The sequence below is a fragment of the Urocitellus parryii genome, chromosome 2 (genome assembly GCF_045843805.1).
Source record: "Urocitellus parryii isolate mUroPar1 chromosome 2, mUroPar1.hap1, whole genome shotgun sequence".
NCBI lineage: Eukaryota > Metazoa > Chordata > Mammalia > Rodentia > Sciuridae > Urocitellus > Urocitellus parryii.
This window is the reverse complement of record NC_135532.1, coordinates 155,653,694-155,673,010: the sequence shown is the minus strand read 5'-3', so window position 1 is coordinate 155,673,010 and position 19,317 is coordinate 155,653,694. Positions and strand designations below refer to the sequence as shown.

The 19,317-nt window shown below is 32.7% G+C and overlaps 1 long non-coding RNA gene across 2 annotated transcripts in view; it reads left to right on the top strand.

Annotated features, from left to right (window-relative positions):
- The window catches only part of LOC113188251 (uncharacterized), a 155,195-nt gene that overhangs the window by 124,457 nt on the left and 11,421 nt on the right, over positions 1 to 19,317 (top strand). The window contains exon 3 of one of the 2 annotated variants that reach the window (XR_013342738.1): positions 224 to 267. The exons of the other annotated variant lie outside the window; for it this stretch is intronic. This is a non-coding gene — a long non-coding RNA (uncharacterized LOC113188251). The remainder of the gene's footprint in view (positions 1 to 223; positions 268 to 19,317) is intronic. 2 annotated transcript variants of the gene reach the window in all.

Below are 19,317 nucleotides of genomic sequence, written 5' to 3'. Positions count from 1 at the left end.
TGTCCATATGGTAAAGGCTGGGTTTCCAGCGTGATACTATTGGAGCATGAGGAAATCTGTAAGAGATGTGGCTCAGTGGGAGTGTTCAGGCTGCTGGGATCATAACTTTGAATGAGGTGGAAGGAATCCTACCCCTTCCTATTCCCTCTTTTACTCCCCTGCTATGAGGTGAGCAGTTTTTGTCCTCTGTGCACGTCTATCATGGCTTACTCTCTCACCACAGGTTGAAAGTAACATGATCAATCAAGGATGGGAAACTCCAAAACTGTGAGTCAAAATAAGCCTTCTCTTTTTATAAGTTGATTTATCTCAGATTCTTGTTACAGTAATGGAAATTGACTAACATACACTTCCAGGAACTAGAAAACAAAACAAAACAAAATAATCCCAAAGTAACAGAAGAAAGAAAATAAAATTAGAGCAGGAAAAAAATGAAATAGGTAATAGAAAATAATCATTGAGATTGAGTTGGTCCTTTAATAAATTAACACAGTTGAAAATTTTAGCTAGATTAACTGTCTTGGTTTGTGCTGTTATAACAAAATACTTTAGAATAAGTAATTTATACTCTATATAGTATATTAAGAACAGAAATTAATTTCTTACATTTATGGAGACTGGAAATCAAGATCAAGATGCCAACCCTGGTGTCAGCTGAGTGTTGCTTTTTGCTTCCAAGATGGCATCTTGTTGTGTCCTTATGGGCTTCAAGACAGAAAGGCAAGAGAATACTTTCTTCAGAGCCTTGAAACCTTTTATAAGGATGCTAATCCTGCAGCCATAGTTCTTTTTTTTTCCACAATTTTTTATTGGTGCATTATAGTTGCACATAATGATGGAATTTGTTGTTACATATTTGTACACGCACACTATATAACAATATAATTTGGACAATATCACTTCCCATCACTCCCCCTCCCTCTCCTTTTTCCACCCCTTGAATTAATTTCTGCTCCTCCCCCCCCCCCACTTTTCTTTGCCTTTTTTTCCTCTATACTTTCCACTGTGAGAATAAACACAGGACTCTTGACCTTCTGGGTTTGACTTATTTTGCTTAACACAATGGTTTCAAGTTCTGTTTTCCTGCAAAAAAAAAAACAACAACATTTTTTTTTCATTTTTCTTTTTGTACACATACCACATTTTTCATAATCATTCATCTGTTGATGGACATCTAGGCTGGTTTCATAGTTTGGCTATTATGAATTGTGCTGCTATAAATATGGCTATACATTTATCATTATAGTATGATGATTTTACTTCTTTAGTATAAACACCAAGGAGTGATATAGCTGGTCATATGGTGGTTCCATGTCTAGCCTTTTGAGGAACTTCCATCTTGATTTCCATAGTGCTTGTGCTAATTATAGTCCCTCCAATAGTGTAAAAGTGTTCTTGTTCTCCATATTCTCTCTAGCATTTGTTAATATTTGTATTCTTGATGACTGCCATTCTGACTGTGTGACATAAAATCTCAGTGAAGTTTTGATTTGCATATCCCTAATTGCTAATGATGTTGAACATTTTTCTTATGTTTGTTGGCAATTTGTATTTCTTATTTTGAAAAAATGTCTGTTTAATTCATTTATTTGTCAATTGGTTTATTTCTTTTTTGACATTGAGTTTTGGAATTATTTATTTTAATCCTGTCAAAATACTAGCTAGAAAAGATTTTCTCCCATTCAATAAGTTATCTTTGCACATTCCTAAGTGTTTCCTCTGCTGTGCAGAAGATTTTTAACTCGATGCCATCCCACTTACTAACTCTTATCTCATGAGCTTTAAGAAAGTTTTTGCCACAGTTCTACATATCATTGCATAGGAGATTAAGGTTCAACATGCATAAGGGAACACCATCATTCAAGCTTTATAGCATTCCACCTTTTATCCCCAACACTCATGTCCTCACATACAAATGCATTCATTTTATTCCAGCAGCTCCTTAAGCTTTTGCCTCCTTTTATCATTTAAAGTCTAAATCCAAAGTCTCATCTAAGCAGTGTCTACATCTTATGTGAGACTCAAGTATGATTCATTCTTAGGGCATTTTCCCTCCAGATATGAGACCATGAAGTGAAACAAGTTATGTGCTTCTAAAATACAATGATTAGTACAGGCAGGTGGTAGACATTCTCATTCAAATAGGGATATATAGACAAGAAAAAAGGTAGGAAATCCAAAAGTCCAAAATCAACACTAAAGTTTAAGGCTTGAGAATAATCTTTTGGACTCTGTAATCCAACTTCCAGACACTGGGATGGGGGTTGGGTCTCCTAAACTTCAGGACATACTATCCTCATGGCTGCTGGGTATAGTCCTGATTGTACCTTTATTAGGTTGGAATCAGGTGTCTGAGGGCTCTCCCAGGATAGGGTTGAATGCAGGTGAATATACAGTTCTGAGATCTCTGGAGTAGCCCTGTTTCCCTGTTTCCACTAAGCATTGAACTAATGGGAACTCTGTGATGTTCAGAAACCCAAAATTTCCTGTCATTACCCTAGTGGGGACTCTGTACACAGCCCAGCCTCTGTGGAAATTCTGATTAGGTTTCAAGGCTCTTTTAAACTTTTTTTTTTTTTTCAAATCTAGGTTGGGGTATCTAGGTCTCTACAACTCTTCCACACTTGTGCCTGTAGTGTTAGCCCTATATAAATGTTTCTGAGGTTTACAAACTATATATTTGTATATTATATTTGGCCTGAATAATGCATTACCTGCTTGGGTAATGCAGGGGAGGCATAGTAGCATTGCATGAGAATACAAAGAGAAGAGATTTGAGGCATTACTAGTGGTGAGCCCCTGAACACCAAGAATTCATTGAAATGGTTCTTGCATTAAGGCTCTGGGGCTATGAAGAAGGTGACAGCCTTGAAGATCTCAGAAATGTCTTCAGGGTCAATCTCTCATTATCTTGATGAATAGATTGTGGCATCCTTCCATCTATTTTAATCTCCTTTTCAAATTATATTTTAGCCACACCCTTGATATTCTCTCCCTAATATACCTTTTATTATTCTTTATAATTGTGTCAAGATTATAATTTTCTAAATCTTTAAATTCTGCTTCACTCTTGATTATAAATTATAAATTTAATTAATTTAACTCTGTAAGTAATTGAGAAGCCATAAAGCACCTTTAAAATTTTGCTTAAAGATTTCTTTTGCCAAATATCTAAAGTCATCCCTCATAAAAATTGCCGATTCCATCCCAATTCCAGATTTTGATCCCAATCCTTAGATAATTCCTAAGAAGACTGAGGTTTTCCATACAGCTCTACTCTTCTGAACCCTTACCAGAATCACTCTTAATGCTCTAACAGTGGAAAACTAGACATTTTTTAGCATGTACTTATAAACTCATCAAGCCTCTACTAGTTCCAAAGTTACTTTCATATTTTTGATCCTTATCTTATAGTATAAACACAAATAAATTGAAAACATACCAATAACTTTATTGTAAAACCTGAAACTGCAAAATTCCTAGAAGAAAACAGGAAAACAACCCTTACTAACATGGTCTTGGTAATGATTTCTTGGATATGACACTAAAAGCATAGACCAAAAAAAAAAGGGAAAAATAGACAAATGGTACTACATCAAACTAAAAATCTTTTGCACAGCAAAGGGAAGCATCAGATTGAAAAGGGAACATATGGAATTGTAAAATATATTTGTAAAATATGTATCTGATAAGGGGTTAATATACCAAATATATAAGGAAATTTTACAGCTCAGTATTTAACAAAAGAAAATGGGTCAGGGTCTTTGATAGCCTTTCTCCAAAGAAAACACACAAATGGTCCAAAGATATATGAAATGAAGCTCAATTGTTAATCATTAGGGAAACTCAAGTAAAAATTACAGAGATTATCTCATCATGTATGTTAGCATGGTGATCATAAAAAAATGTGTTGATGAGGGTGTGGAGAAATTATAATAATTGTGTACTCTTGATAGGAATGACAAATGGCACAACTACTAAAGGAACAGTATGGAAGTTCCTGAAATAAGTAAAAATAAAACTACCACAAATTTAGCAATCCCTCTTATGGGCATTTATCCAAAGAATTAAAAAATTAGGATGTTAAAATGATATTTGTACACACATTTTATTGCAGTATTATTTACAATTGCCAAGCAACAGAAGCAACCTAAATGTTCATTATCAGATGAGTATATAAGGAAAATGTAGAGCATACATACAATGGAATATGATTCAAACATAAAAGAAGAAGGAAATTCTGTCATGCTACAAGTAAGATGAACCTTGGATAAATTAGGCTATGTGATGAAAGCCAGTAACAAAAGGACAAATATTGCATGATTCCATTTGTATCGAATATCTAAAATAGTTGAATCCATAGAAAGAGAAAGTAAAATGGTGGTTTTAGGGACTTGGAAGAAAAAGAAGTGGAAAGTTGCTGATATATATATATATATATATATATATATATATATATATATATATGATATAGATGTTCCAGTCATTCAAGATAAAAAAGTCCTACAAAGCTGATGAAAAAATGTGTTTATTTTTAATAATAGTGTACTGTAGAATTCGAATTGCATAGATTCAATTTAACAATATGTAATGCCAAAAAATCATGACAAGTATGGATTATGCCAAGGAAATAATATTGTTTAATATTTGAAAACTTTGATCACTACATTTTTCCACATTAACCAAGTCAAGGGAAAAAGGCTTGATACCTTATTAGAAAATGAAAAGATTTGACAAAATTAAAAATACAATTATAAAAGTTTTACTAAGATAGAAAAGAAGGGAAATTTCTTCATTTGAAAATAGTATCTACAAAGTATCTATACCTAAGTGATACCTGTTATGATTTGGATATCAGATATCCTCTGAAAGCTCATGTGGCAATGCAGGGGTGAAATGAGTAGATTGTGAAAGCTGTAACCTCATCAGTAGATTAATCTTTTTAATCTGATTGAACTACTGGGTGAAAACCATAGGCAGGTGGGACACAGCTGGAGGAAGTAGGTCACTTAGGGCAAACACTTACTGTTTATATTTTGTCTATGACCCTCCTCTTCTGCCTCCTGGCTGTCAGAGCTGCCATGAGCTGCCATGAGCTGCCATGAGCTGCCATGAGCTGAGCAGTTTTTCTATATCATTCTCTGGCACCATGGTGTTCTGCCTTACCTCAGGCACAGAGTGTTGGAATTGGCTGACCATGGTCTGAATATCTGAAAGTAAGCCCAAAATAATTTTTCCCCTTTAAATAACTTTTGTCAGATATTTCATCACAGTGATGAAAATCTGACTAACCCTAATGTAATGATAAAATATTGAAGGCTTTGTTTTTTAAAGTCTGAAATGAGATGAGAATGCATATTATCTCTTCTTTTCAACACTATACTATTGTTAAAATCAGTATAATAGTGCAAAATTAAGTAAACAAGTATATTAAAAATGCAGATGTTAAAGCAAGTGTTGTCTGCAAATGATATAATTTGAAATTTAAAAGAATTCAGTATGAATATATTTTAGAAAAATATCAGTGAATTTAGCCACTTTGCTGAGTGAAAGTAAATATAAAAATTAATTTTATTTTTATATACTGGTAACAAACATTCATAACAGTGTAAGATATCAAATATCTAAAAATAAATACAATGAAAGATATGTCAATTCTCTCCTCTAAAGTTTCAAATACGTAGAGTAATGTACACAATGAATGAGAAGATTTCATATTAAGAGGTCAATTTAACTTAAATTGTTATATAAATTCAAAGCAATATTCATCAAAATCCTGACAACATTTTCTTCCAAATTTGGTTGATGAAACTAAGGATACAGAATAGCTAAGATGATTTTGAAAGAGAAAAAAAGATAGAGTAATGAAATTAAAGTATAGAACATTTCTTTTCTTTGTTCCCCTGCATTGGATGTTGTTATTTGTTTAAAACAACCTGTTACAGAGGTTTTTACTAAGCTCCATGGTAACCACAAAGCAAAAACATCTAATATTTATGCTAAAATTGAAAAGTGAATAATCAAAATATACTGTCATAAGAAATCAATTAACCATACATACACAAACATACAAAAAAACACAGTAAAAGACAAAGTAAGGAACAAAAGGTGTATAAAATATTTAAAACTCAAGGAAAAAATGACAGAAATAAGTGTCTACTCTTTAATAATTATCTAAATGTAAATGGATTAAATCTTTAATTAAATGCAGAGAGTGTCACATTGGTTATGAAAACAAGACCCAACTCTATGTTGTGTAGAAGAGAACTGCTTCACTATTAAGGACACACACATAGACCAAAAGGGAATGGATGGAAAAATAAATTCCATGCAAATAGAGACCAAAGAAAGCATGAATACTTTTCTTTCTCTCTCTCTTTCTTTTGTACTGGGGATTGAACTCAGGAACCATTTACCATCAAGACATGTGCCCAACCATTGTAATTTTTAAATTTAGAGATAGGATCTACATTTATTTCAGATAAAATGTACTTCCAGTCACAAACTATAAAAAGAGACAAACAAGATGATATATAATGACAAAGGCATCAGTAGAGCAGTAAGTTATAACATTGTGTGTGTTTGTGTTTGTATTCCCCAAAATCAGAACACTTAAATATATACAACAAAATTAATAAATTTTAAGGAAAATATAGTTTGCAATATAATAATAATAGGAGACTTTGATATACAATTTCCATCAATGAAAAGATCCTACAGACAGGAAATAAACAAAGAAACATGGAATTAAAGCCACATGATTCATTAAATGAACCTAATAGACATCTACCAAACATTCCATCCAACAGCTACAGAAGACAAATTTTTCTCAATTGCATATGGAACATTTACAATTTAGATCATGTATTTGGCCTTAAAATAAGACAAAATCATATAAAACTCTCAAAATCATATCAAAAATATTTTAAGACAAAAGAAATGAAAACAAAACAGGCCAAAAGTTATAGGATACATTGAAAATAGTTCTAAGAGAAAAAGAATTTACATGTACTTACCCTAATGACAAAAGTTTAAGGAAATAGAATATTCTAAATATTCTCAGTTTATCACTATGAAACTTGTACATGAATCAAAACATCACAATGTGTCTTATAAATATGTGCACAAATTATGTTTCAAATAAAAAATGAAAAAAGAAAATAGTTGCAGGGCTTGCTTTTTTTTAATAATATCATCTTTCCTCTAGAGACAGTTATTGCTATGAATTTATAAAAACACGTTACTTTTTTGAACATTATATAAAATGAAATAAAACAGTGAATAATTTTTGTGCCTGTTTTCTTTGACTCAAATAGTGTCTGAAGGCTTTATTCATGCTATTGATTGTCTCAGTAGGTTTTTGTTTATTTTTTATTTTGTTTTTGTTGTTAATATGCTGGGAAGTATGAATATAACATAAGCCTGAATTGTTTTTCCATTTGTAGTCTTTCTAGTTTGTGCTTGTTAATATAAACAAATCTGTGTAAATTTATGTACAAGTCATTTTATGGGCATATGTTTTTCTTTGTCTTGGATAAGTGCCTAGAAATTGCTAACGTGGTAAAATACAAACGTTTGTAAGAAACTGAAGAACAGTTTTCCCATGTAGTTGTACCAGTTTGATCTCTCACCTATAATTTTTGAAAGTTTTATGTTTCATTTTCTTGTGAATATTTGTGTTTAGTCTTTTAAATAATGTTTTTAATATGTCATTCCTTGATGACTAATGATTATTACAATCTTTTAAAGTGCTTATTGTCTATTCCTATATACTCTTTTATTAAAAACTCTTTTTGAGTTAACTGTATTTTATTTTTCATTTAGTTGGTACATTTCTTATTGATTTGGGTGTTATTTTATATGTTCTAGATATGAATCCTTTATCTGCCAACTACAACAAATATTTTCTCAAAATCTTTGGATTGCCTGTATGAGTCAATATTTTAAAATAAACATGTTAAAAAAATTTCCCAATATATTAATGAGGTAATCACCAAACTTTTAAAATGGTTTCTATGAGATTTCGAATAATAGAGGTTTACATTTTCTACTGAACAAAATTTATTTACATTGTTATGAAGAGTGATCATTTTATTATTAGGAATAATTTGCATCTCTATCACTTTTCTGCAATTCAATTACTACTTCCATAGAGCTATAATTTCCCCATCAATAGAAAGTTAATGAAATGGACATGCCCTGTATAGAAAGAGATAATTCCTAAAATATACACTAGGCAGTGCCTAGCACTTCATTAAAAGGATATTTCATAGCCTCTGTCTGTTTACAAGTATTGGATGATTTTTCTCAACAGTATTCTCCTTTTTATTCCACTGAGAAAATAATCTCTAAAACTTATTCTTATTCACACACAGAATAAATCTAGATTTGGCCAGATAACTTATGTAGATGCATCAGTAATTTTAATTAATTCAATATGTGTTCTTTTCCTTTATTTTTCATTTTTAGTTATACGTGCCAGTAGAATGTATTTTGACAGAATATACATACATAGAGTATAACTTATTCCATTTAGATTTTCACCCTTGTGGTCATATATGATGTGGAGTTAACCTGGTGTCTGCAAAAATAGAATCATACAATAGACAGTGACTACTAAGTAAGTCCACAGTATTTATTCTTTGTCTGAACATTTATAAGGATTCCTGGGTTATAATTTTAAAATACTTCATTAACTATTTGTATGGATCAAATAATTAGAGGTCCTCAAAATTCACGTATCAAAATCTTCACTTCCAAGATACAGTATTATGAGGAAAGGTCTTTGGGAGGTGATTAAGACATGAGGGATATGAATTGGATTAGTGCTCTTAAGAAGTTGAAGAGATCAGATTTTTTCTACTGCCATGTGATGATATGGTAGTAAATGCTGTTTATGATGTAGTAATCAGTTTTTTACCAAACATCAAATCTTCTGGCAACTTGATCTTTGATTCTCAGCTTCCAGAACTATAAGAAATATTTTTCTGTTGTTTACAGGCTTTTCAGTTGATGATACTTTGGTATAACAGCCCAAATGGACTAAGACAGTGCTCTTCTAAATTGATTTGAGGAAGCCAAGCCCAAGGAACTCCCTCCATCAATTTTTGCCTTCATATTTATAAAGTGAAGAAGTTACTTCTTGTGGAGAAAGGTTTCTATGGCGCCTGATCTGCTAAGTGAACTTTTACCTCTCAAGAGATTTGAGATTTTGTGAACCTAGATATCAGGCAAAGTCACTGAAAGGGTTTCATAGTAATTAACTCCTTAATATTGTGTTTGTCCTTTGTAACTAGAAAATAATAGACTTCTACATATGACCCTAGTAGCATAATTGATCTGCCTAATCAAGGACTTATTGAATCTATGAAAATAATGGATATTTCCATGAACTATAAATGATAGTCTGTAGAAGTGTTTGCATTATCTGGGTTTAATGAGATTCACAGTTCATTTTAAAGTGGTATGTTTCAGTGTAGAAAAGAATCTATGAAGGCCAGTAGCAGTGGCATACACCTTTAATCTCAGCTACTCTGGAGGATAAGACAGGACGATTGAAGTTCCAGACCAGTCTCAGCAACTTATCAAGGTCCGAACCAACTTAGTGAACCTCTGTGTGAAAACAGAAAATTAAAAGGGCTGATGATTTAGTTCAGTGATAAGGAATTAAAAAGGATATTTCACAGCCTTTTCAATCTTTGCCAAAAAATCTATTAAATTTCAGGATTTATATATCTTAAGAAAGGAGAGAAAAAATTCTTCTCATATATCCATACAAATAAAACAAAGTGGTACCCAAATATTGCAAATACTCATATTTAAATTTCCCTTTTCAATTATTCATTCTATAAAAACAATTCTTGTTTTACTGGATTTTTGGTCAATAGCCAACTTCTTGACTGAGAAAGAAGTCTTGAGACTCTGAATTAGTCCACTGTTATTATCTAAAAGTATAAAATGTGAAGTGGTGTAACTTATAAGTCTGAATTCAGGACTCTATACTTTGAAGTATCAGAGTCCAATATATCTAGTACAGAGCTTACCAAGATGCTCCCCAAACATCATTCCTTGTGGAAGACACAAATTCTGACTTGGAGCTTATAATTGCACCCATAGGCCATGATTAAAATTAAGGAGAAATAATCTGAAGTTACAAATGACTGCTTTTGTATTTTATTTATAACAATAGCCAAAAATATCAGAGTGATAAAAAGTAAAATTATTTTAAAAAATTGTATAGAGCAGTTTGAGGAAAATTCCATCTATAAATATTGATCTGATTAATAAACATTGTATATCTTTCTATATTTGTTTTCTTTTTTTAAAGATAGAGGAGAGAGAGAGCGAGAGAGAGAGAGAGAGAGAGAGAATTTTTAATATTTATTTTTTAGTTCTCGGTGGACACAACATCTTTGTTTGTATGTGGTGCTGAGGATCGAACCCGGGCCACACGCATGCCAGGCGAGCGCACTACTGCTTGAGCCACATCCCCAGCCCCCTTTATATTTGTTTTCTTTAAAATATTTGCAGTGGTGCTTTGCAGTTTCAGTAGAAATACATGGCACATATTTTAATATTTTGGGATATTTAATGTTTTTGATATTGCCATCTATTTCTCTAAGGAAATTGAAAGGTAGATAGTTGAGAACTATAGGTATTATATAAGATTTAGCATCATTAAAAGTTGTGAATAAAAATAAAACAACTTTCTATCTTTTACATATTCCTTTACATCTTCAGTCTTAGTCAGTTAATCTTGCTATAACAAATTAAAACAAATCAAGTGTATTTCCCATAGTTTTGGAGACAGCAAGTCTGAGATCTGAGTGCAAGCATGGATAACTTCTGATGAGGGCTGTCTATTAGATTGCAAACTGCTGACTATTTGTTTGTTTGTTTTTGTTTTGTTTCTTCACATGTCAGAAAGGGGTGAGAGCATTCTGTGGTGTCTCATTTATAAGAGCACTAATTCCACTCAGGAGAATCCCAGCTTCATGACCTAACCACCTCCCATAGGTCTCATCTCCTAATATTGTGACTGGGGTTAGGATTTTAAAAACGAATTTATGGGAACACAAACATTCAACCCATTTTACCTTCTTTATGTGTTAAAATTCAACATATTTAGTACAAAATAATGTAAAGTTACTATGAGGCACATAATAATGAAAACAATAACAAAAATGCATATAAATTTAAAAATATGATGAGTGATCAATCATCTAGTAATCAGTAGCTATTATAGAGTTCTGAAATATAGTATATAAAATGCATATAAAGTTGGAATTATTCTTAGTTATTAATCTTCCAGTAATAAATTCTTCTTAGAAATAATCTAAATATCAATAATTATATATTTATCACTCAATTTAGTTCAGTGAATCCTTGCATTGTGCTCTGGAAATAGTATGCCCCACAGTGTCAATTGGTGCTTCAAATATTTTGCAGTTGTGTTATTACATGTAAACATTTTTAGAACTATTATTTTTAATTAATAAATTAACATTTTATTACTATAAAATGATCAATTTTTTTCCTGTAATTCCTTTTGTCTTGAACACCATTTTGTATGTAAATATGTCTACTTCAGTTACCTTGTAATTAGTATTTGCCTTGTAATTAGTATTTTCCATTCCTTTTAATCTATTACCATCTATACACTTAAAGAATGTCCCTTGTAAGCAGTATTCAGTTGGTTCTTGATTATTTAATCTGGCCTGACAGTGTTCAACAATTGGCATTTTTTTCCCATTTACAGTTAACACAGTGGTATGATTTTAGTATTACTTTATCATGTTAATATTTGCTTTCTATTTGTATCATCAGACCTTTTTAATTTATATATGAATTTCCTGCATTTTATTTTTAGAGAATTTTATTACAAATATTATGTCTAAAGGAGAGGAAATTGATATAACACTTCTTGATCTGGAGAATGGGATCTCATTCCTCCTTTATGTGATTAGGGTGTGATTCTTATCATTCAGAGTCCTTTGCATATAATGTTGAGATAAGTCTTGTGATAGCTTCAATTAAATTGAGTTCATCCCATTTTCATCTTGTAAGTAATTTTGCTGGGAGAAAGTTTGCTGTATCTTTCATTTTTTTTTTTGATTCATCGGCAATAAGACTCAAAAATCCTGTCATTGTGAGAATGCATAAAATTATATTTTGAGTCCCTCCTATGTGGCAGCTCTCTGCAAAAATTTTGGGGTATTGCTGATGCAGAGAATTGTCACACCAGACAGTTGATTTTGTGCTTGGGCCTTTTCTAAACTCCAATTCAGTCCCTACTGTCGCCCAAGTTTTATTTGACCCATGCTGTTCTTTACAAAATATTTTCATTAGTCTGCCCAAGGTGTGGAAGATGCCAGTTTGTTGAGGTTTTCCTGGAGCATCTATTCCCCTGTAGTCATATAGAAAGTTAGGACTATTCTTTGGTCTAGGTTTCTCTTCTTACCACAGAACCAAGGTCTTTTTAAAAATTATTTTCTTTCTAAAAGCATAAATATATAGTGTTTTGCCCAATAATTCTTGGTGTTTGAACCTAAGAATGTTTAGTCTACCTTACTTCCCATTTTTCTGAAATAAGAATGAAAGCCATATATTTGTCTTTACATTATGATTTTAAAAAGGACAATATAATCGTATTTTAAAACATTAATGTGCATTAGAATTATGTTAAGACTCTAAAAATATAGATATCTTGGTACTATAGTGGACTGTTCAAATTTATTCAGTTTGGGGCTAAGCCTCAGGGGATATGTGTTGTCCAAAAGATCCTCAAGATGATTTTGATGCAAATTAATATTTTAAAAGAATGGCAAATTAAATAAATAGTTATCTAAAAAAATCCATGATATTTATCTACTTTTTATATTGCCAGTGTCCAGAATAGTGTTAGCAAATTTTCAGTTTGTATTTGTTGAATGAATGGGTACATTTATTGTGGTCACTTGATTTTGCATGTAAATTATATATGGGATGATTTAGACATTTCTATGTTATTTCAATAAACTAAACTGTAGCCATATTAAAAGACTGAATCATTTAATTCATTTCTTTTTTTAAAAAAATTACTTGTTCTTCTTAGTTATACATGACAGTAGAATGTATTTTGATATATCATACATACATGGAGTATAACTTCCCATTTTTGTGGTTGTACATGATATGGAGTTACATTGGTCTTGTATTCATATATGAACATAGGAAAGTTATGTCTGATTCATTCTATTGTCTTTTCATTCCCATCACTCCTCCCTTCTCCCCACTCCTCCAACCTCCCCACCTACTATGAGTCAGCATTTGCATATTAGAGATAAAATTCAGCCTTTGGATTTTTGGTATCGGCTTATTACACTTAGCACAATAGCCTCCAGTTCCATCCATTTACTGGCAAATGCCATAATTTTATTCTTCTTTTTAACTGAGTAATATTAAATTGTGTATCTGTATCATATTTTCTTTATCCATTTATCTGTTGAAGGACACCTATGTTGGTTCCATAGTTTAGCTATTGTGAATTAGGCTACTATTGATGTGGCTGCATCAGTATAGTATGCTGAATTTAAGTCCTTTGGGTATATGTTGAGGAGTGGAATAACTGAGTCAACCTGTGGTTACATTCCAAGTATTCTGAGGAATCTCTTTACTGCTCTCCAGAGTGGTTGCACCAATTTACAGTTCCCCCACCAATGTATGAGTGTACCTTTTTCCCCACATCCTCACCAGCATTTATTGTTGCTTGTATTCTTGATCATTACCATTCTGGAGTGTAGGTTTAATATGCATTTCTCCAGCTGCTAAAGATGTTGAACAATTTTTTCATATATCTTTTGACCATTCATATTTCTTATGTAAAGTATCTGTTCAGTTCTTTTGCCCATTTATTGATTGGGTTATTGTTTTTTTTTTGTGTGTGTGTGTGTGTGTGTTAAGTTTTTTGTTTTGTTTTGTTTTCTTTGAGACCTTTATATATCCTGGAGATTAGTCCTCTATCCGAGTACAGGTGGTAAAGATTTTCTCCCATTCTGTAGGATCTCTGTTCATATTCTTGATTGTTTCCTTTGTAGTGAAGAAGATTTTTAGTTTGATACCATCCCATTTATTGGTTCTTGATTTTACTTCTTGTGCTTTCAGAGTCTTGTTGAGGAATTCAGTTCCTAAGGTGACATGATGGAGATTTGGGTTCACTTTTCTCTTCTAGTAGGCACAGGTCTCTGGTCAAATGCCTAGGCCCATGATCCACTTTGAGTTGAATTTTGTGCAGGGTGAGATACAGGGGTCTAATTTCATTTTGTTACATATAGATTTCTACTGTTCCCAGCACCTTTTGTTAAAGAAGGTATCTTTTCTCCAGTATATGTTTATGGTGTCTTTGTCTAGTATGAGATAACTTTATTTATGTGGATAAGTCTCTGTCTTCTATTTTGTACCATTGGTTTACATGTCTATTTTGGTGCCAATACTATGCCATTTTTGTTACTGTGGCTTTGTAGTATGGTTTAAGGTCTGATATTGTGATGCCTTCTTCACTTTTCTTGCTAAGGATTACTTTGGCTATTCTGGACCTCCTATTTTTCCAAATGAATTTCATGACAGCTTTTTCTATTTCTGTGAATAACATCCTCAGAACCTTAATAGGAATTGCATTAAATCTTTATAGTGCTATTGGTAGTATGACCATTTTAACAATATTAATTCTTTCTATTCAAGAAGGTTTACAATAGTCATTGATACAATAAGCAGAAATTATGTGACTAGTTCCCTACAACACATCAAGTTTGCAATAGGGTTTACAATTTCAAATGCTAAACAGGGAGAGAACAAAAGTGACATACAATGTAATGATTATGAAGGAGAAGAGAATATAGAAGCAAAAAATGTAAGTGTGAAAGAGAGAACAATAGATATTGACCATTAGTGGAATAAAAGAAAGAAAAAGAACCCAGGGAAATAGGTTAGAGAAAAATGTATATCTAACGTAAAAATTTTAAAAAATTAAAAGTAAAAATAATGAATCAAAAACAAAACTGAAATATACTCACCAAGTGTCCTACTCCTTAGCAAAACTCATGCAGAAGAAATAACTGGCTTCAAAAATGTTAGAAATGAGGAGAAAAAAAAAACAAGTATGCTTATGTATGAAGGTTTATAAACCATTAAGGTCACAATTAAATAGAGAAAAGGAAAAAGAGAGAATTTTTTTCTGAAAAAAATCTCAATTAAAAGTTAAAGAACTGTTTCCATTGGAGTTCAAAATATTTTCAGCTTCTCTTCTCAGCAATGTTTTGTGGGGTCATCTAGAGCATGATACACCACCCTCTGGATTGCTGGAGTGAGAAATGCAATCCCATAGGCAGAATTGCTGGAGGTGGGGTTTAGCCTTAGATGGGCTCCAGGCTCTTTATTGAATGCCAATTGGTCTGGAGATTTTAAATTAATACACTCCAGGGTCCAGCAATTGCCCATCTACACTGGAAGACTGTAACCCAGGGATTTCCCCTGGGTTTCACTCCTGTGTTGGAGGAGCCAATTCTTAGACCACTATATTGTCTGCAGACCCCACATTTTCTGATCTCGGGTTCAGTCTCCAAATTTAGTCTCCCCTGCCCCTGCCCTTTTGAATTCCCAGCCAGGTGCCTGTCTTCCAGCTGGTCTTGTAAGCAGCAGATTAGAGAGAGAAGGGGAGAGCTGGATGAATTTCCATGACCGATATTCTCTTGTATAAACCTCTCTACGTATCTGATTTTCTCCTGGCCACTTAGGCACACACTATGTCATGCAGTATGGGTTTTCCAAGCCTGGATTTTGGGCAAAACTCTGGTTTGCCAGAAGTCAGGTCCCCCAGCTGCCAGCCCTTACACTTTGGCTGCAAAATGGTTTCTTTCATGTCCTCTGCACTCTGCCAGGAGAAAAGCAGCTTCTTTCCCACACAAGGATATTTTGCAACATGCCTTTCCAATTAGTTTGGCAGTGTCTTTGATCTCTAAGCTCCTTGTACCCAGACACACCTCAGGCCTCTTAAAAATGTGGGTTCCTTTAATTCCCTTATCCCCTCACTCTGCTTGTGGAGGGATCATTCTTACTGGTACCTCTGGCTATGGCAACAGCTGTGGCACTAGCTATTTCTTCCTTGTTTTATTGTATCCAGCCTCCTGCATCCCTAATCAGCTTTGAATTTCCAGTTTTAAATTACAATATAGTCCTACTTTTTTGGTGTTTTTGTTCAACCACCTTGCTGAGAGTCTGCCTGTCTGCTTTCTTTGTTTTGCACTATGGAGCTGTAAGAAAAATGACCTTCTGTATTCCGCTACCTTGAAAACAATTATCTTGTTTCATTGATTTTGATGAAGTTAACAATGTCCTCCTTGTTGCTTAATCCAATGGTCAGTTTACCTTACATATCCTATTTGACCGCTTTGTAGAGTGTGGTATTAGTTTTCTTCTAAAAATAAAGATTTTCCCTTGCATTTGTTGACACCACAATTTTCTGATTTTTCCCTCCTTACTGGCCTCTTAACTAGATTTTTTAATTCTTCTTTCAAAATCTGGAACTTCTAATTTGCTTTTGAAAATCATCACAGTTGTATCAGTTATCTTTTGCAGGGGTGCAAGTAAATTCCTTTTGCAAAGAAATTCACATCAGTTGATTATTTTTTGTGTGTGTGTATGTGTGTGTGTGTGTGTGTGTGTGTGTGTATTCTCTTTCAACAGTAAACATTTAAGTTTTCTTTATTGTGGCTACTTGCTTTGATGCTGTGAATATAAAGAACCTTAGGATGCCATCTCTGTCCTTAACGATTTTATAAATCAAGTATATAATGATATTGTTATAATTCTGAAAAATTCTGAGAATGCTGGCTAAGCTATGAAACATAGTTTCCTTTATCCCTGAAGACTTTATACATTCCCCTTTACCTTCTATTTTTATTTTCTTGGAAATTTATTTTAAGTATTTAGTCCCTTCAAGAGCAAAGAGGAGTAAGGTAAGAGGGAAGAAAGAAAGGAGGCTCCCAAGCTTTGTGGTGCCTGCGTCTTGTTTACCACAAATAAGCATAAATGAAATTAAAATGCACTTTAGTATTTAACTTTCTAAGGGGTTCTTAGAATTTCACTGAGTTTTATTTCCACAACCTTTAATTATGCTGATGGAGAAGCTGGATCAATGTGTGTCCACATGCCTATCAGACATGGCTATCGTTCAGTGTCCAGAGCCTATTTTTCATTAAATATCAATAATAGTTCCTACTGGTAGGGTTTTGTGCCTGGGCTCTTACTTTCTAAGTGCCGGTTCGTTTCCTTCTTCCTCTGAATTTTCTTTTTATTTCTGGAGATCAGTTCTTCCAAAGACAGTGATATTTTCATGGCAAGATGTTCTTTTCCAAAACCAAGACAATAATTTTAGGTCTGCAATTTATCTGAAGGTTGGTTTTTCCTTTGATTGTGGCTCCTAGCACCAAAAAGTGGAATAGCTGGGTCAAATGGTGGTTCTATTGTAACTTTTTTAAAATAAGGAATCTCTATACTGCTTTCCAGATTGGTTGCACCAGTTTTGAGTCTCACCAGCAATGCATGAGTGTGCCTTCCCCCCACCCTCGATCTTTGTTAATACTTATTTTTGTATATATTCTTGATAATTGCCATTCTGATGGGTGTGAGGTGAAATCTTAGAGTAGTTTTGATTCACCTTTCTCTAATTATTAGAGATGTTAAACATTTTTTTTCATATATTTGATGATAGATTGTATATCTTCTGAGAAGTGTCTGTTCAGTTCCTTAGGACATTTATTGATTGGGTTGTTTGTGGTTTTTTGGTATTAAGTTTTATGAGTTCAAACTAAAAAGCCTCTTCTCAGCAAAAGAAACAATCAATGAGGTGAAGAGAAGACCTAGAGAATGGGGCCAAATGAATTTCATAATTCCCTTTTCTATTTCTATGAGAAATCATTACTTTTAAATCATACCCTTCCTGGGAGAACACAAATGCATTGATCTTATTTATGAACAGCTTCAATTTCTGGTCAAGGGTGTGGGCAGATCTTTGAAGGAGAAAGAGCTTAGAACAAAGCAGTTTATCAACTAGTAAACTATCACTAATCATGATAGAAATCATGTCACATATTCCTCCTCTAAGATATACCAATACTTTCTAGCATCTTATAAATCACTATATTCTGGTCCCATATGTGTAAGGTTAATTTTAAAATTGCCTTTTAGCAAATATGTATGCAAAGAAATTTCTAGAACTATTATGCATTGCTTTTTATCATTGTCATGCTGAGCATATACATCCAACAGTGAGCCATGTATCCCATATGAAGCCTGAAAGGTGAATCCTTCAAGCACAAAGTAACATAAAACCACAATGACTTCAATAATAAATATGAGAGTTACTCAAATACCTTATTTTTAATAATAACACAACAATTCAGATATATTTATATCTTATTTTATAAAGGTAATAAGCCTATTTTTGCTCTGCATGCTGACTTATACAAAAGAAACTGTCACTATACACTGTTTTTTGGAGGTTTAGGGTTTTTTTTTTCTCCTCTAGTTTAACACAGGATAGAATTAAACTTCATGATCTCTGACCTCTAATTACTTTTTCACTACTGACTGAACCTCTTTTAGTCAAAAGGTAGGTTTAATTACATAAGAAATTTCCTCAAATCATCAATTCATATGTAAATTTTTTTCCAGATTCTCATTGGCCTTTAGGTTTATAGGACCAAAGTGATCTTGTCTTTATCCATGAATACCTTTTAAAATGGTCGATTACTGAATATATTTTTTTTCTGTTGACTCAAAGAATGAAAATAGTTATTTTTTTCTAAGACTTTATCTATACAGACTTTATGGGATATCATTGAAATAAGGTGATCTTTTAAAAATCATTGGTCTTTTAAAATAAATTAATTAACTATTTTAACAAAAATAATATGATTCATTGCTAATCTTTGAAAATAAGTACATTTTTGCTTATAAATTCATAAGCCACAAAACTTAATTTGCTGACCCATATATGAATGGAATCTCAGCATGTTGGATAATCTATTTCCAGATGGAAACATGTGGCAAACAAGCACATTTTCTACGACACAGCTAGAATAAAAAATCAACCTATACAGCAACATAGAGGGAGTTGTTTAATAACATTCAGAGTGCATGACCCATCCTGAGAGTCTCCTTAATGAATCATCTCATCCCGTATTCTTTTTCAAAATATTAAATGAATTAAATGTTTGGCTCACTGATAAGTGGGATTCAGCAAAAGTAATTGAATGTGGTAATTGAAAATTTGTTAAACCT